Here is a 16,289-nt window from a genome sequence, read left to right on the forward strand (position 1 = left end):
GGAAAGGTGAGAAAGAAGAGATATGATGGAGACATTTAAATATCAAAGGTTTCCATGCACAAGAGGCAAACCTCTTTGAACAGAAAGGAGGCTCTAGAACGAGGGGATCATGGGATGAGGGTGTTTCACTCCAAAACCCATGATCCCCTCATTCTAGAGCCTCCTTTCTGTTGAAAGAGGTTTGCCTCTTGTGCATGGAAACCTTTGATATTTAAATGTCTCCATCATATCTCTTCTTCTAAGGTGTACAAGTTTAATCTATCCCCATATTATTTAAAATGAAGACCACTGACCATTTTAGTAGCCACTCTCTGGCTTGACTCTATCCTATTTATGTCCTTTTGAAGATACGGTCTCCAGAATTGTGCACAGTATTCCAAATGAGGTCTCAACAAGGACCCATACAGGGGTCTGGATTGGAAGCCTAAACACTGTTTAGTTCAGCCATTTTAGAACACAATGGGATCAATTTGAGGAAACCTTTGAATAGTAAGGATATTTAGTTTTACACTTTCGTGAGGCCTCCAAGCTTCACCCAAATGGAGTTTCTCGTGCACTCCCTGCCAGAAGGTCTTCACCTACTAATTTACAAAGAGACAGATTTTAATGCTTGATACCCTTTTGGGGCAAAATGGCATTACCACAGCACGAAAGACGTGAGCCCACACTAAAGCCTAGGTGGGCAATCACCAATGATGGATCCTGCTGTGAGACAGTGAGGAAAGAAGATGTATCCAGTTTTAACTTTACAAGTATGTTTTGGATCTGAACAGAGTGGGGAGGTTTTTGGATTCCCCCATCACCATTGGGATGCAGTGCTGAGGTAGCCTGATCCCCTTTGAACTTTTCCCATGAGAAGTCCCCCCAGAAAATTCACTTAAGGATGAAAACACAAGATTGGGAGACCCCAACTGAATCTCCACCTATGGGACCAAGACAGGCTGGGTGTCTGAGGAGAAGATGATCTAAGGTAGGACCTCAAATAGGATTCCCGGAAAGTGACTGGGTGAGCTTTGCACAGTAAATATCATGTGGCACTACCCAGCTTCCTGAATAAAAGGGCACCTACCCATACAGAGATACACTTGTACCAGTAGTAAGATGTAACTTCAACATTAGTGACAGATGGACCTTAATTTATGATTACCAATCAGTAAACTTTTATTTTAACACCCAGACCCTGGTCCTGGGGGATTTATCACCACCTCTCACCTCATTGGATGCATCTACATTATTTAAACATACGTGAAATGACACCATGGTCCGGGCCAAAAGCGAGACCTTACCCCTATAAAAAGAATTCCCCTAGGATTAAGAGTCAAGCATGTATGAAAATTGCTAGCTGGAGCAGCCTCTGAACCCCACTAAAGGTTACAAGGACAATATCACCTCCATTTTTCTGCTGACCATTATTTTTTCTTGTTTGAATTTTGCATTCCAGACTACTTTCCCAGTTTCTTTTATTTTTTCCAGATATTGTCACCTGTCTTCCTCTTTCTGTAATCTCTTATAGTTTATGCATACTACCTTGTCTCCATAGCAGTCACTTTTTTCTCTTTCCTTTATTTACTTTCCTAACAAAAAGATTAATTGCCCTTGTATCTCTTTTCAGTTTTGTCCATTGCTCTTCTACTTCCCCTAGATTTTTCCATACAGCTAATGACTCCTTGAAGTACTCCTCCATTTTAAGAAAATTAGTTTTCCTGCAGTCTAGGACCTTTGCCTTTGAATTAATTGTCATCTCTTGCACCATAAGACTGAACTATACCCTTTGGTGTTCACTGGATTCCAGCTTATCATCCACCACATCAGCGATACTGTCCCCATTGGTAAACACCAGGTCCAGTGTGACAGAACAGTTCTCCTTGCAGAAAATCCAGGATCCTCCCTGCTTTTAGAAGACATTACAACAGAAATGCCCTGGTCAACATCCAGTAGATTAAAATCCCCTAGCGATAGCACCTTCCCTTTCATAAGAATTTAGTAAATACCCTCTATTAAATCTCTACCCATTTCTTCTCTCTGTGATGGAGGTCAGTATAAATAGATATTCCATTCCCTCTTTCCAGATTAACCATAGTACTGCATCCTTATCTCATAAGCCCAGCAATGCTGTTGCTTTAATATTTTTTTCCACACCTTCCTAGCTGTCCACCCTGTTGCAGATTTTGGTATCTTTCCTACTCAGTGTTTCCTGAATAGAGTGTAAATCAGTATAACTATATCCCAGTCATGGTTTTCTGTGTACTATGTCTCTCTGACAGTCACTATATCTAAATCAGCTCCTTCCATGACGGGCTCTAGCTCTGGGACTTTATTTCCCATATTCTAAGCATTATGGTACACGGCTTTCCAAATCTTGCCTTTTGTTCCCATTTCTACACACATATTTGTTTTACTAACTTTAGGGTTTTGTTCACCCAACCCTGATGATTCTAGTTTAAAGCCCTCCTCAGTTGGTTTGTCATTCTACGTTGAAAGATGGTCACCATCTCTGCTCAGCAATCCTTGAGATATCATTCCATGATCCAGGAAGCCAAAACACTCATTGATACCATCTATACTAGGGATGTGAATCGTGTCCTCGATCGTCTTAACGATCGATTTCGGCTGGGAGGGGGAGGGAATCGTATTGTTGCCGTTTGGGGGGGTAAAATATCGTGAAAAATCGTGAAAAATCTAAAAATCTAAAAATCGCAAAACCGGCACATTAAAACCCCCTAAAACCCACCCCCGACCCTTTAAATTAAATCCCCCACCCTCCCGAACCCCCCCCAAATGAGTTAAATAACCTGCGGGTCCAGCGGCGGTCCGGAACGGCAGCGGTCCGGAACGGGCTCCTGCTCCTGAATCTTGTTGTCTTCAGCCGGCGCCATTTTCCAAAATGGCGCCGAAAAATGGCGGCGGCCATAGACGAACACGATTGGACGGCAGGAGGTCCTTCCGGACCCCCGCTGGACTTTTGGCAAGTCTCGTGGTGGTCAGGAGGCCCCCCACAAGCTGGCCAAAAGTTCCTGGAGGTCCAGCGGGGGTCAGGGAGCGATTTCCCGCCGCGAATCGTTTTCGTACGGAAAATGGCGCCGGCAGGAGATCGACTGCAGGAGGTCGTTCAGCGAGGGTTCTGGCGCCTCGCTGAACGACCTCCTGCAGTCAATCTCCTGCCGGCGCCATTTTCCGTACGAAAACGATTCGCGGCGGGAAATCGCTCCCTGACCCCCGCTGGACCTCCAGGAACTTTTGGCCAGCTTGTGGGGGGCCTCCTGACCCCCACGAGACTTGCCAAAAGTCCAGCGGGGGTCCGGAAGGACCTCCTGCCATCCAATCGTGTTCGTCTATGGCCGGCACCATTTTGGAAAATGGCACCGGCTGAAGACAACAAGATTCAGGAGCAGGAGCCCGTTCCGGACCGCTGCCGTTCCGGACCGCCGCTGGACCCGCAGGTTATTTAACTCATTTGGGGGGGGGTTCGGGAGGGTGGGGGATTTAATTTAAAGGGTCGGGGGTGGGTTTTAGGGGGTTTTAGTGTGCCGGCTCACGATTCTAACGATTTATAACGATAAATCGTTAGAATCTCTATTGTATTGTGTTCCATAACGGTTTAAGACGATATTAAAATTATCGGACGATAATTTTAATCGTCCTAAAACGATTCACATCCCTAATCTATACAGCCATTCATTGTTCTCCAGAATGAGAGCTTCCCTGCCTTGGCCTTTACCCTTGACCGGAAGAATAAGGTAATACCACTTGTGTACCTATCTGCTTTACCCTCTCTCCCAGAGCCAAGCAGTCACATTTGATACAATCTGTGTGGCTCCCAGTAGTATCATTTGTGCCAAAATGGATGAGCAGCATTGGCAAATTATTAGTAGGCTTGAGACTGTTTGGCAATCTCTTCAGCATGCCATGGATTTTGGCACCTAGGCAGACAGCACACTTCCCATGTCTTGTTAGCAGCTGGATGCCTCCATGCCTCTCAGAAGCAAGTCACCAACCACCACTACTCTGTACCTGCTAGGTGTAGTGATTGTTGTGCTACAGCTTTGGGGTTTGTCTGTCTTGATTCTCCTCCTCATGGGATGGCATCTCCTCCACTTCTGGTTGACCACCCTGGCCCAGTCATTAGAATAGCAACCAGCAAACCAATGTAGGAAAAAAAAAACCCAGCACACTATAGAGGACAGACATGTTATAGTAAAGAGAACTTCATATTTCTGAGCATTAGAAAGCAAAACTGATCATCCTAGTCTCAAAAAGTCCAATATTTTTAAAGAAATGTCATATATATTTAAAATTATGCTTGAGGATGAAATTCTACCACTCCAAAGTATGAAGGTCTCTATAGCATGTCTCCAAAATAGTGGGTTTTTTTCTAGCAGGATTATTATGTACCACTAGATTTTAGGTTAATTTTTTAAGACAGCTAGTGTAGGCAGAGTTCAACTTCCACTGTTTCTTGTGACCTGGAGCAAGCCCGCTCACCCTCCATTGCCTCAAGTACAAACTTAGGGCCTCTTTTACTAAACATTTTTCCTATAGACACAGAATGGGAAGAAACCTTTAGTAAATGACCCCCCCCCCTTAGATTGTAAACCCTTTAGGGACAGGGAAATACTTACTGTACCTAAATAAAACTCACCTTGAGCTATCAATGAAAAGTTGCAAGTTAAATCTAAAATAATTACAGATGTAGACAGTCAAAGTATTAATCTGTAATAAGAAGCAAAGATGGTCAACAGTGACACAACTAACAAATATGGATGGAATATAACAATCAAAATATTGCATATCTAAAATATAGCTTTTTAATCATTTAAACTCATTGGGCCAGATTTTCAAAGGGGTACGTGCGTAAGATACGCGCGTACCCCCCGAAAACCTGCCCAAAGTTCCTCCTGCTTGCGCCGAGCCTAAGCCCCGGGTACATTTGGTGCATGTTCGGACATCCTCAGCTCGGTACTCACCCATATGTGAGGACTACCATCCTGCTTGTCCTGTGAGAAAGCAAATGTTGCTTACCTGTAACAGGTGTTCTCACAGGACAGCAGGATGTTAGTCCTCACGAAACCCGCCCGCCACCCCGCGGTGTTGGGTTCGTAATATTTTGTTGTTTTATTTTTTGGCACTGCCTGTAGCTATCAAATAAGACTGAAGAGGGACACCTGCTGGCTGCAGGGTTAGTGCCATGCTGGGCATGCCCAGTAGGGGCCAGTCAAATTTCTGGAAACTTTGCCAGAAGTTTTCCATGATTGGGCTCCATCCTGATGATGACACCCATATGTGAGGACTACCATCCTGCTTGTCCTGTGAGAATAACAGATACGTGCGGCTACACGCGTATCTATTAAAATCCCGCGTACTCTTGTTTGCATCTGGTGCGTGAACAAAAGTAAGCGAGTGCGCAAATTTGTAAAATCTACCCCATTATTAGACAAGGGAGTCCTTCCCATGATACATTCCCAGCAGATTATACAGCTTTGATGTCTTGAAGAAAGACTGGGCAGGCATCCTGCTGAGCTACACAATGAGTGAATGGTAGAAACGGGAATTTTGCATGGATTTGTACACCATTTCAACACAAGAAACATTGCTATGCGTTATGAGAGGGGCTGGAAACTCCTACTGGAGAGCTGTTGATATGTCCTGCCCTTTAAGGACTTGGTATCAATCAGTTCAAAATAAGACACAAGGCTTATTTGTTCCAACATTTAGGATGTTTTATCATATCAGCATAAGCTTTTTCACAGTTAAGTTGCTCACCTCACATGCTAGACAGAATCCTGCTTATCTTCTATGATTTTTGTGAGAAATTTTCTCTTTTTAGTTTAGAGAGGTTTCTCAGATTATTGGCCATGTTTCTCCATCCTCTATTATTTCTCTGAGCAGAGTTTTTGTTGTAAGTGAAACCCATATGGATGCATTTCAGCCCACATCCATGTCAGAAATCTCAAATCACTGAGAGTTTAAACACCAACCTTTGTCCCATGATTCTTTGTTCAAATGCCTTTCTGAAAGTTCTTTACTTTAAGCAGGATGATAAATTAACTTAAAGATATCTTTCCCTGAAAGTATTTTACCTAACTTTAACAATTGCTTTTATTTGTCCAAAGTTGAAAAAATCCCACATTACTTAACTTCATAGGATCCAATTATCAACCTATTTCCTCCCTCCCATTTCTATCCAAAGTAATTGTAATATAGGCAGCCAGGACTTCACTAGCTCACATCCACCCTTTTACAATTCAAATAAAACACGGGCCGCAGCTTTAATACAACAGATGGGATACCCAAGCCCAGTAATTTAACATTCACAACATCAAGTAACGGTCAGCCACCTCCCAGCAAGACGGTCACCACCAGCCGCCCGGCTAGCAGCTCCAAGCCTTGAACAGAGTTCCGACCCCTGCCACCTCCCAGCAAGGAGCCCGTGCAAGACAACTGCACCCAGTTGTCTGCCAATCCAGACTGTAACAGGAATGAAGCTTATAGATCTACCTATGTACCGTGGTGGCTCAGGCCATCCACCTCCATAATCACCCCCCCCCCCCCCCCCCCCCCCGCTGCTACAAAACAACCCCTTTTACAACAGCAACAAAGAAGGGTGGGGTGAAGGGAAGCAACTGAACGGCTGCTGCTGTGATGCCAGGCACGGCCGTGCTCTGGGGGCGTGCAGCCAGCTCACCTCCAATGACCTGTGACATCACCAGCAGGGACCAATGAGGGGAAGACAGCGAGGTATGAATTTGCAGGTGCTGACAAATCGTGGGCTTTACAGCCCAAGCTTCGCCAGCCCCAGCTCCTTCCCCAAAGGGACCATGGTTTGACCACCAGCCGACCTCCCCGTGGTTCCCCCCCCCCCCCCTTCCAACATTTATTTTATTTATTTAATATGTTTTGTATACCTTCATTCGGTTTTGCCATCACAACGGTTTACAGGAAAAAAAAAAAAAGAGGACAAAGTAACATTACGATTTTAGTGGAGGAGTAGCCTAGTGGTTAGAGCAGTGGGCTATGAACCAGGAGACCAGGGTTAGAGTCCCACTGTTGCTCCTTGGGCAAGTCACTTTACCCTCCATTGCCTGAGGTACAAACTTACAGGCCGATACAGTAAAGCGCAGCCGCAATTACCCCATTTCTAACCCGCTTTGTACCCGCAATTTGGCCGTGTAAGTCCAACCCGCGATTCACTATCCCTTTTTACCCATCCTTACCGCTTCTTTAAATCAACGGGTAACCCTTTCCAACCGTGGCATGTACATGATATGTAAACGCTCTGATTAGCTATTCCCTCCCATACAGTAACGTGCGCCCCGACTATCGCCTTTTTAACCTGCAGTTTAGCCACGTCTTTAACCTAACCTGCTAAATTACCGCCTACCCTTACCCCTGCGTTAGAGGGTAGGCAGTAAAGTTTGCCCGTGACTCACATTGACTCACAAATGTCCCTTTACTTTCTCTTTCAGCATGCCTTCTCCCGCTTTGGCTCACATCTCCTCCAGCATTCCTTCTTCCGCTTTGGCTCATGTTGTCCCTTCATTTTCTCTTTCAGCATTCCTTCTCCCGCTTCAGCAGCCCAGGGCGGATCGGGCGCTCTCCGCAAGGCAGCTTCCAGCAGCCCCCACCGAAGATGCATGAACGCACGCCTGTACTTCCAATTTGGGCGCTCAAGGCACCTTCGCTCGCTTGAGCACCCAAATGGGACATACAGGTGGTGCGAGCTCATCATGCCAAAAAAATTGCACTGGCAGGCAACTGGAAGATTGCCAGGGCCGGGGGGGGGCGTGCGCGGGGCGGCAGCTCTCCTACCTTTCCTGCATGCAGGGCAGCTCCTGCAGGCCTGCCTGCCTCCCTCCGTTCCGCCGTTCACTGCCTCCCCAGCGCCATCTTGCTGCTTGTGACGTCACCCCTGACCCTTGAGCGCCCAAATGCCGGCGAAGGTGCATGAACGCACGTCCAATTTGGGCGCTCAAGCAGCGAAGGCGCATGAGCGCACACCATAACCTGAGCGCCCGGATGGACCTCAGATGTCACGGCGTTCGCTCATGCGCCTTCGCTGCTTGAGCACCCAAATTGGACGTGCGTTCATGCACCTTCGCCGGCGTTTGGGCGCTCAAGGGTCAGGGGTGACGTCTAAAGCAGCAAGATGGCGCTGGGGAGGCAGTGAGCGGCGGAACGGAGGGAGGCAGGCAGGCAGGCAAGCTGGAGCTGCCCCGCATGCAGGAAAGGTAGGGGAGCCGCCGCCCTGCCCCCTCCTGCGCACCCCCCCCCCCCCCGGCCCACACCCCCAGCCCTGGCTCACCGCTCTGGTAATCTTCCAATTGCCTGCCGGTGCAATTTTTTTGGCATGATGAGCTCGCACTGCCTGTACGTCCCATTTGGGCGCTCAAGCCAGCGAAGGTGCCTTGAGCGCCAAAATTGGACGTGCATTCATGCACCTTCGCCGGTGGGTCTGCTGGAAGCCACTTTCGCCGCCGGCTGCCCACGGGAGGCAGGGGAGCCGCAGTGGGTGCCTCATGAGGAGGGGAGAGAGGACTGGGGCTGCTGGAAGCATGCAGTAAGTTTACTTTAGTTACAATTTCTATTTTCTTAATAACATGTCGAGTCGATTTTCGCCCTGTGCCTTGCTTTGGGAGGGGGGGGGGGGGGGGGGGGGAGAAAGGACTGGCAATCCCCGATGCCCGAGCGTAGGAGAACCATCCACTTCTTGGTACCTGTCATTTCAAATGTCATTTGAAATGACAGGTACCAGCGCACCCATTTTACTGTATAGGTGCTGTATCGCCCTCTATACAATAAAATGGATTGCGCTTCATGGACACTTCTTGGACGCGCTTTGGACTCGGCTTGCATTTGCATGCCATTTAAATACTGTATCAAGCGGTATGTGATCCGAACTGTGCGCGCGGCAAATGAGGGTGCGCCCGGTACTACCGCAGTCTTTCTACCGCGTCCTTACTGTATCGGCCTGTTAGATCGTAAGCCCTCTGAGGATAGGGAAATACCTATAGTACGTGAATCTAATACACTTTGAAGTGCTGCAAAAAGCGGAATATAAATCTTAAATAAGGTAACATTGTTGGAAGTAATAGTAGGGTTAGTTAATATATATAGGGGAAAAAAAGTTCTTGAACGACTTATAAGTTTCATAGTTGTGTTGAGATTTCAAGGGTGGACCGGGTGGTATCTCTGTTTTCTTGGTGTTGTCTGGTTGGGAGTCTGTTGGTGTTGATTAAGTGCGTCTGCGACGGCTCTGGTAAATAGCCAGGTTTTTAACTCTTTTTTGAAGGTTTTGGGGTCAAAGTGAATTCTTAGATTGTGGGGTAAAGAGTTCCATAGAGAGGGGCTGGCGATGGATATTACTCTCTCTCTCTGGTTGATGATAGATGCGTGGTTTTTACGTGTGGAATTTTGAGGAGGCCTTTCTTCATTGAGCGAAGGTTCCTTTTTGGAGTATGTAATTCAATGTGTTTGGTTAGCCAGTAGTTTTGTTGTCCTGCGATTATCTTGTGGAGGATTGATAAAACTTTGTATTCTATTCTGTATTTTATTGGGAGCCAGTGTAAGGAGATGAGAGTTGGTGTAATATGTTCTTGTTTCTTAGTTCCTGTAAGGATTCTGGCAGCTGCGTTCTGCAGTATTTGGAGTGGACGGATGGTAGTAAAAGGGAGGCCAAGGAGTAGAGCATTGCAGTAGTCTAGGTTTGCAAATAATAGAAGTTGTAGGACTGTTCTAAAATCATTTTGTGTGAGGAAAGGTTTAAGACATGGCAAGGACCCCAGCGCTCCTGCTCCCTGAGTGGTCTGGCACCACATTACTTTGGCCGACCACCCAAAAAAAATAATCCTGAAGTAGTTTAACTCTTTTACTGTGTCCTGCTTGATTTTCAGTTTTAGAATAGCACATAGCACTGAAATTCTCCATATTTCACATTTTCAGACATTTTAGGGTGGCTTTGAATCCCGCACCAACTATTTTTCTGGTCCTCTTGATCATCACATCTGCTTGTAAGTAGCTTAGATCAGGGCTTCCCCCATTTGTCCTGGGGATCCCAGAGCCAGTTGGCTTTTCAGGATATCCACAATGAATATGAGTGAGATAAATCTGTATAGGATAGAGATTAGTTATATGCAAATTTCTCATGCATATTCATTACAGATATCCTGATAATCCAGTTGACTATGGCATACCCAGGACAGGTTTGGGAAGCCTGATCTTAGATTATGGAATGTTGATGAGCGTCTGTCTCTCTTCAAGGGGCATTTCATCTGTCATCCTTAATTGGTTCTTGGCTTATCCTTACGGCCAGTATCAGACTGTTATTTTGAGGCTTTTTAAGTCAACTTCTCACATATTATGGTCAGGAATCCCCCACACACCTGCCCTCTGTGTTATTTAATATTTACATTTGTCCCGCCTGTCAAGTCCAGTCCAATCTGGGTTTTACTTATAAAATACATGCAGATGATATTCAGTTTCATCTTGCTGTAACTGCTTCTATCCCAGTTGCCTGGACCAGCAAGTTGGCTCTTACCGTGTACAAGATGGAAACTGTATTTCTATTTCAATTTTCCATTTGTTTTCCACACTTACCTTGTGACAGTTATAACACTCCCATTTTACATCACACTCAGAGACTGGGAATTCTGTTTGATTCATCTCTTTCTTCATTCCCACATTCAAAGCTCATAAAAATCTTTCTAGAAGCTGTGATTATTGTATCAATTTAAATCCATTTCTTATTCAGGCTGACTTTAGGACAGTAGTCATGCCATGAACATCACACCTTTTGATTACTACAATGCATTTTGCTTGTGTCACTTCTACCCTAAACCCATTGCAGCTCATACAAAATACCACCATGTGCCTGCATACAGTGTTGCCACTCAGGGAACATAACACCCCTATCTCATCAATCTGTATTTGCTTCCCATTGAACACTAGGTCAAGTTCAAATTTCTCACCTTGACTGACAGAACCACTTGTTTGGGCCTATAATGTGTCAACACTGTTCTAAAAATCATTCAACCTGTACCCTTCATTCAGCTTTCTGGATCTTGCTTGAAATTGCTCCTGTCAAACCGATACATCTAGCTGAGTTCTGTGAACAATTATTTGGAATAAATGGTTTTATGCTCTGGATTACTTTTCCAGAACAACTCATTCATTTTCAGGAACACCTTTAGTATCTAATCTGTAGGCTCAAGCTGCACTCTGGCTGTTTGTTTGCATATATAGGTAAGAAATGTAAACAGTGTAGTACATAGCATTGATTACTGTTTATTATTTTATTTCATTCTTCTGTTCTTATTGATACATTTTAACAATGTTATTGTAAGTTATTCTGCACCATTTATCTCAATATGTTTTATAATTTACATATGTTCCATTGCTACCCACTGAGAATAGATGATCAAGCAGTATAGACATTTTAAGACAAATAAAAAGTTGATGCATTCAATAGAGGTGGTAAAAACTTTAATTGGGCAAGCTCATGAAAGCTCAGTGCACCCTACCCATACTGCACCACTTAAGTACAACAAATAAATAGAGCTGGAGAGAGAAGAAAACATATACCACCATTTCTTCATCAAGTTGTCTTGGTTAAGTTGGCTCAGTGGTAACACTGCATGCTGCCTTGCAGAGAACCTGGCTTTGATTCCCAGGTAAAGTTATCCAGTCTATAACTCAGCCAGAGCTACCAGAGTCCTCTGGCATGCAAGAAGTCTCAGCCATTGTTTAATGGTGACATGGGCGGGCCTGATTCAGTGCACATATGCCAAGTTCCAAAGGAGTTGCACTCTCACTATGAACTGTCACTGCAGTGGCTGATCTAGTTAAGGTGGGCTCTAAGGTTATAAAACAGGGTGGGAGAGGGGGAACTTAGGTAGTTGAAAATAAGTTCTGATTTAGCTCCAACCAGAGAAGCGTGAGAAAACTGCCATGCCCAAAAATTTTCATTTACCCCATAAAAATATTGATCTTTACCTTCCATAAACAGCAGCAGACAGACACGTCTGCCTATAAATGAAAGCATATGGCTGTAATAATGGTACTCTATGTATGTACTGTAACTTTTTATTAATTTATTTGCTAGAGGTTAAGACAAGCGTTCTGCCTTTGCAACACTCTGTTGGACATCAAGAGTACCATCAATATTTCTAATTCTGTTTGGTGAATGGTAGGAGCAGAGCTAGGAATGAAATGCATAAAAACCAAAAAACCTCTCTCAGATTTAAGTCATTTATTTACTAAATTAAGTCTAGCACAGAAACATAGATTAGGTGTCAATCTCCATCTGGAAGAAATGTGGCCTGCAAAACAAAGAAAAAGAAAGAAAGATATGAATACCATTTATTTGGTTTCAGGATTCAGATTTTAAAGAGTTTAAAATGGTATTTCCTAGCATGTAGACACTCAGGACTAGTGGATTATGCTCCCCTACCAGCAGATGGAGACAGAGCTGACTTCACAGTATATGTATTCCTGCAGTGACAGCAGCCTGCCAGTATTTTCCATCTCCAGCAGATGGTAGACATGCATCCCCCTATGGTGATTGTTTCAGATTTTGGAAGAATTTAAAATTGAAAAAGGCCTGTTCTCCTACAGTAATACCAGATGGTCCCTCCCCCACTTGAGAATTCATGAGATGATTTCCATGGTCAGGTAGCTGGGTTTCCCAGCATGGACTTATCTGACTGTACAACTTAAAGGCAGCGAATGCAGGAGGCCGTGTGCAGCGGTGACAGCACATACCCTCTCCCCCCACAACCAGAGATAGTCTCTCTGTACTCTGCCGGTAAGAGCTGAACTCAGGTAAGTAAAAAAAAGAAAATTCATGAAAGCAGAGAATGTAGAGGGGGGTTTGCAGGACTTCCTCCAGTCTCTGTGCACAGCAAGTCATTCCAATATTTGTTCCTGCTCCCATGGAGGTTAGGGGGATTGAGCAGCTTGGTGGGTTGAACAGCCCCAGTGGGTTAGGACCCGCAGTAAGGCTTTGTCTGCACACCACATGGTAGGCCACAGTGGCATTTTCATGCACTTTTGTGTGTGCTTTTGAATGGGGAGCCCCAGAGGAAAATTTCAAAGAGGGTCGGACATTGGAAGGCTTGTACCCCATGGATCCAGCTGTGAGACAGTATTTGCATTTTCCCCAAAGTGGATGCGCTGATCTCTGCTGTCTCAAGTGGATGACTATCCCTGTGGAGGGAGGAGCGGCTTTGAAGGATGTGCATGATAGGCGGATTGAGACTATCCTTAAGCAAGCCTTTGAAGCAGTGGCAATGACTTTACAGATAGCTTCCTGATGCGCCCTAGTGGCACCATCTTGTCTGCATCTCTCTCAGGAAGTTGATTCTAGAGTGAATTCCAGAGCAATTATGGAACCCGCTGCCACCTTTTTAGCAGATGCAGGCTGCAATTTGGTCTCTACCTCAACCAGAGAAGTGGCTTCAGTGGTAGCGGCCAGGCATCAATGATGGTTGTGAAATTGGTCAGCTGATGCAGCCTCCAAACTAATCTTATAAAAATGCCTTTTAAATGCTCACTCTTGTTTGGGAGCAAGTTGGAGAAACTGACCAGTAAGTGGGGCGAATCTCCGGTTCATCAGTTACCAGATAAGAAGCAGTTGAGCTCCCCTTTGGTATAAGGGGTCCTCTCAGGGGTTCCAAGTGGTTTTGTCCCTATAGAGTCGACCTTTCAGAGGACTTGGTCTTTCGGTAGGCATAAGTCCTTTCATCCCAGACAGCCCAAGAGAGAAGCGGGCTTGGGTGGTGAATCCTCCCGAGCTTCCTAATGAAGATTTGCCGACCCACCTTTGGGAACAAGAGACAGGGGGATGCCTCTATCAGAGGTGGGTCGAGATCACATCAGATCAGTGGGTCCTGGAGGTGATACGAGAAGGATATGCACTGGAATTTTACAGTATTCCTTGGGACATGTTAGTGTGTCTCCTTGCACTCCCCAGAAGGAGCAGGCAGTGGAGTTTATGCTTCTAAGGCTCCTCTGGCTGAGAGCCATGGTTCCAGTGCATGTCTCAAGAAAGTATGGAGCAATATTCTATTTTTTTTTTTGTTGTGCCCAAGGAGGGAGGTTCCTTTCGTCCTATCCTGGATCTCAAAAGTGTCAACCATCATTTGAGGGCGACTCATTTTTGTATGGAAACCTTACAGAGTGATAATGGCCGTGCAGATGGGGGAATTTCTGACCTCTTTGGATCTGTCTGAGGCCTACCTTCATATTCCCATCCATCTGGAACACCGTTTCCTGCATTTTGCAGTGTTGGAGTGCTATTATCAGTTTCGGGTGCTGCCTTTTGGTCTAGCTACCACTCCCAGAACATTTTCGAGGGTTATGGTGGTAGTAACAGCAGCATTGAGAAGAGATGGGATCCTGGTACACCTGTATTTGGATGACTGGCTGATTCTAGCCAAGTCTCAGGAAGAATGCTGCCTGTTGACCTACAAGATGGTCTCCTTGTTGCAGGAGCTCAGTTGGGTGGTGAGTTTGGCCAAGAGCAGTCTTCAGCCATCTCAATCATTGGAATATCTATCTGGGTGTTTGGTTCGACATGAGGCAGGACAATGTTTTCCTGCCAGGAGTTCAGATTCAGAAATTGATGTCACAAGTGCGGTCAGTTGGTGAGCACTATACTCCCACCAGTGTGGTCCTATCTACAGGTGCTCAGTTTGATGGCAACCCTGAAAGTGGTGCTGTGGGTGAGGGCACATGTGCATCCTCTTCAGCACTCACTGCTGTCGCACTGGAACCTGCAGTCTCAGGACTATTTGGTTCGGTTCCACTTGCAGATGGAAATCTGCTCTCACCTCCAGTGGTGGTTGCATGAGGCTCATTTGAGAACTGAGAGATCAAGGAAACACCCTAACTGGTTGATACTCATGACAGATGAGAGTCTCCAGGGTTGGAGAGCTGACAGTCCATCAATCGCCTGGAAGCCCAGGCAGTCCGGTTGGCATGCTTGCAGTTCAGCCTCAGTCTGCAATGTCAAGCAGTCAGAGTGATGTTGGACAACGTGACGACGGTGGCCTACATCAATAGACAGGGAGGGACCAAGAACCAGCATGTGTCACAGAAATAGACCAACTTCTGGAATGGGCAGAAAGACATCTACAGATTATCTCGGTCTTTCACAATGCAGGAAGACGACTACTTAAGAGCAGACTCTCTCAGCAGGTACGGTCTGGATCCAGGAGAATGGGTGGTGTCAGACAAGGCATTTCAGCTGATAGTGGATCGCTGGGGCCTTCTGTTCTTAGACCTGCTGGAGACTTCTTGCAATGCGAAGGTTCCTCGATTCTTCAGTCACAGGAGAGATTCGTGGTCCCTGGGCATAGATGCTTTCATACAGGTCTGGTCGGAAGACAAGTTGCTTTATGTTTTTCCTCTGTGGCCTTTGTTGGGCAGGACAGTTCGCAAGATCGAAGGACATAGGGGGCTGGTACTCCTGGTGGCACCAGACTGGCCTAGGCAACTGTAGTATGCAGATCTGTGAAGACTCCTGGTAGAGACACCCCCCCCCCCTTCATCTTCTGACGCACAAGGATCTGTTGCAGCAGGGACAGACCCTGTTCTGTCTTATGGTTTGGCCCAGAAGAACATCCATGCATGTTGAAGCCTGGATATTCTTCTGTGGTGATTGCCCCCTTGCTCCGCTCTTAAACGTGCTCCACTTCCTTAGTCTATGTATGGGTTTGGAGAGTGCTTGAGGTCTGGTGTGAGTAGCGCGATGTTCTTCGTTCAGTTAAGATCCTGCTCATTCGGGAATTTTTGCAGGATGGGTTAAATAAAGGATTGGCCCTTAATTCCTTGAAAGTTCAGGTTGCTGCTCTTACCCGTTTCAGAGGCCCGGTGAACGGCGATTCATTATCATCTCATCCTGATGTGGCCTGTTTTTTTGAAGGGAGAGAAGCATCTTCCGCTTCCCTTAAGGTCACCAGTTCTATTGTGGAGTCTTAATTTGGTGCTGGATTTTTTTGGTGGGCCCTGCTTTCTGATTGCTATGTAGCCTTTCCTTATGGTTTTTGACCTTGAAAACAATGTTCCTGGTGGCTGTATGTTCTGTGCATCAAATTTCTGAGCTGCAGGCTTTGTCTTGCTGGGAGCTGTTCCTTTGGGTGTCTCCGGAGGCGTTAAAGCTACATACTGTTCCATCTTTCTTGTATAAGGTGGTCTCAGAATTTTATTTCAATCAGTCTGGATAAGCTCAGGGATGTGGAGGAGTACCGTGTTTCCCCGAAAATAAGACATCCCCCAAAAATAAGACCTAGTAGGGA

The 16,289-nt window shown here is 45.8% G+C and overlaps 1 protein-coding gene across 2 annotated transcripts in view; it reads right to left on the reverse strand.

The window, feature by feature from the left end:
* Positions 1-11,458: 11,458 nt before the first annotated feature.
* The window catches only part of LOC115085589 (cytochrome c oxidase subunit 6C), a 33,540-nt gene continuing 28,709 nt past the window's right edge, over positions 11,459-16,289 (reverse strand). For both annotated transcript variants that reach the window (XM_029591786.1, XM_029591787.1), the window contains exon 4: positions 11,459-12,311. The gene's annotated coding sequence lies outside the window, so the exon portion shown is untranslated. The remainder of the gene's footprint in view (positions 12,312-16,289) is intronic.

This window comes from Rhinatrema bivittatum, chromosome 2 (assembly GCF_901001135.1).
Source record: "Rhinatrema bivittatum chromosome 2, aRhiBiv1.1, whole genome shotgun sequence".
Lineage (NCBI taxonomy): Eukaryota > Metazoa > Chordata > Amphibia > Gymnophiona > Rhinatrematidae > Rhinatrema > Rhinatrema bivittatum.